We start from the raw sequence: 3,475 nt of genomic DNA, 5'->3' as shown, positions 1-3,475 counted from the left end.
GAAAAAGTTTTGACGCGTATTAGAGAGACACTTGTAAAACCGATGTGTTGTGATTTAGCTCGTTTCGGTCTAAAACAGCTTGTTTCGTTGTATTAAGCAAGAATACATGCTTTTCGCGCAGTTAAAAGAGAAAAAGTTTTGACGAGTATCACGTGGATACTTGTAAAACCGATGTGTTCAGATTTAGCTCGTTTCGGTCTAAAACAGCTTGTTTCGTTGTATTAAGCACGAATACATGCTTTTCGCGCAGTTATAAGAGAAAAAGTTTTGACGAGTATCACGTGGAACACTTGTAATACCGATGTGTTGTGATTTAGCTCGTTTCGGTCTAAAACAGCTTGTTTCGCTGTATTAAGCAAGAATACATGCTTTTCGCGCAGTTATAAGAGAAAAAGTTTTGACGCGTATCAGAGGAACACTTGTAAAACCGATGTGTTGTGATTTAGCTCATTTCGGTCTAAAACAGCTTGTTTCGCTGTATTAAGCAAGAATACATGCTTTTCGCGCAGTTATAAAAGAAAAAGTTTTGACGAGTATCACGTGGATACTTGTAAAACCGATGTGTTCAGATTTAGCTCGTTTCGGTCTAAAACAGCTTGTTTCGTTGTATTAAGCAAGAATACATGCTTTTCGCGCAGTTATAAGAGAAAAAGTTTTGACGCGTATTAGAGAGACACTTGTAAAACCGATGTGTTGTGATTTAGCTCGTTTCGGTCTAAAACAGCTTGTTTCGCTGTATTAAGCACGAATACATGCTTTTCGCGCAGTTATAAGAGAAAAAGTTTAGACGCGTATCAGAGGAACAATTGTAAAACCGATGTGTTGTGATTTAGCTCGTTTCGGTCTAAAACAGCTTGTTTCGTTGGACTAAGCACGAATACATGCTTTTCGCGCAGCTATAAGAGAAAAAAGAGTTGACGCGTATCAGAGGAACACTTGTAAAAGCGATGTGTTGTGATTTAGCTCGTTTCGGTCTAAAACAGCTTGTTTCGCTGTATTAAGCAAGAATACATGCTTTTCGCGCAGTTATAAGAGAAAAAATTTTGACGCGTATCAGAGGAACACTTGTAAAACCGATGTGTTGTGATTTAGCTCGTTTTGGTCTAAAACAGCTTGTTTCGCTGTATTAAGCAGGAATACATGCTTTTCGCGCAGTTATAAGAGAAAAAGTTATAAAGGCATGTCACAAGGACACTTGTAAAACCGATGTGTTCAGATTTACCTTGTTTCGGTCTAAAACAGCTTGTTTCGTTGGACTAAGCAAGAATACATGCTTTTCGCGCAGTTATAAGCGAAAAAAGTTTTGACGCGTATCAGAGGAACACTTGTAAAACCGATGTGTTCAGATTTAGCTCGTTTCGGTCTAAAACAGCTTGTTTCGTTGTATTAAGCAAGAATACATGCTTTTCGCGCAGTTATAAGAGAAAAAGTTTTGACGCGTATTAGAGAGACACATGTAAAACCGATGTGTTGTGATTTAGCTCGTTTCGGTCTAAAACAGCTTGTTTCGTTGTATTAAGCAAGAATACATGCTTTTCGCGCAGTTATAAGAGAAAAAGTTTTGACGCGTATTAGAGAGACACTTTTAAAACCGATGTGTTGTGATTTAGCTCGTTTCGGTCTAAAACAGCTTGTTTCGTTGTATTAGGCAAGAATACATGCTTTTCGCGCAGTTATAAGAGAAAAAGTTTTGACGAGTATCACGTGGATACTTGTAAAACCGATGTGTTCAGATTTAGCTCGTTTTGGTCTAAAACAGCTTGTTTCGTTGTATTAAGCACGAATACATGCTTTTCGCGCAGTTATAAGAGAAAAAGTTTTGACGAGTATCACGTGGAACACTTGTAATACCGATGTGTTGTGATTTAGCTCGTTTCGGTCTAAAACAGCTTGACGCTGTATTAAGCAAGAATACATGCTTTTCGCGCAGTTATAAAAGAAAAAGTTTTGACGCGTATCAGAGGAACACTTGTAAAACCGATGTGTTGTGATTTAGCTCATTTTGGTCTAAAACAGCTTGTTTCGCTGTATTAAGCAAGAATACATGCTTTTCGCGCAGTTATAAGAGAAAAAGTTTTGACGAGTATCACGTGGATACTTGTAAAACCGATGTGTTCAGATTTACCTCGTTTCGGTCTAAAACAGCTTGTTTCGTTGTAATAAGCACGAATACATGCTTTTCGCGCAGTTATAAGAGAAAAAGTTTTGACGCGTATCAGAGGAACACTTGTAAAACCGATGTGTTGTGATTTAGCTCGTTTTGGTCTAAAACAGCTTGTTTCGCTGTATTAAGCAGGAATACATGCTTTTCGCGCAGTTATAAGAGAAAAAGTTTTAAAGGCATGTCACAAGGACACTTGTAAAACCGATGTGTTCAGATTTACCTTGTTTCGGTCTAAAACAGCTTGTTTCGTTGGACTAAGCAAAAATACATGCTTTTCGCGCAGTTATAAGAGAAAAAAGTTTTGACGCTTATCAGAGGAACACTTGTAAAACCGATGTGTTCAGATTTAGCTCGTTTCGGTCTAAAACAGCTTGTTTCGTTGTATTAAGCAAGAATACATGCTTTTCGCGCAGTTATAAGAGAAAAAGTTTTGACGCGTATTAGAGAGACACTTGTAAAACCGATGTGTTGTGATTTAGCTCGTTTCGGTCTAAAACAGCTTGTTTCGTTGTATTAAGCAAGAATACATGCTTTTCGCGCAGTTATAAGAGAAAAAGTTTTGACGGGTATTAGAGAGACACTTGTAAAACCGATGTGTTGTGATTTAGCTCGTTTCGGTCTAAAACAGCTTGTTTCGTTGTATTAAGCAAGAATACATGCTTTTCGCGCAGTTATAAGAGAAAAAGTTTTGACGAGTATCACGTGGATACTTGTAAAACCGATGTGTTCAGATTTAGCTCGTTTTGGTCTAAAACAGCTTGTTTCGTTGTATTAAGCACGAATACATGCTTTTCGCGCAGTTATAAGAGAAAAAGTTTTGACGAGTATCACGTGGAACACTTGTAATACCGATGTGTTGTGATTTAGCTCGTTTTGGTCTAAAACAGCTTGATTCGCTGTATTCAGCAAGAATACATGCTTTTCGCGCAGTTATAAAAGAAAAAGTTTTGACGCGTATCAGAGGAACACTTGTAAAACCGATGTGTTGTGATTTAGCTCATTTCGGTCTAAAACAGCTTGTTTCGCTGTATTAAGCAAGAATACATGCTTTTCGCGCAGTTATAGGAGAAAAAGTTTTGACGAGTATCACGTGGATACTTGTAAAACCGATGTGTTCAGATTTAGCTCGTTTCGGTCTAAAACAGCTTGTTTCGTTGTATTAAGCAAGAATACATGCTTTTCGCGCAGTTATAAGAGAAAAAGTTTTGACGCGTATTAGAGAGACACTTGTAAAACCGATGTGTTCAGATTTAACTCGTTTCGGTCTAAAACAGCTTGTTTCGTTGTATTAAGCACGAATACATGCTTTTC

The sequence above is a fragment of the Amblyomma americanum genome, unplaced genomic scaffold, assembly GCF_052857255.1.
Source record: "Amblyomma americanum isolate KBUSLIRL-KWMA unplaced genomic scaffold, ASM5285725v1 scaffold_16, whole genome shotgun sequence".
In the NCBI taxonomy this organism is placed as follows: domain Eukaryota; kingdom Metazoa; phylum Arthropoda; class Arachnida; order Ixodida; family Ixodidae; genus Amblyomma; species Amblyomma americanum.
Note: the sequence above shows the minus strand (reverse complement) of the source record.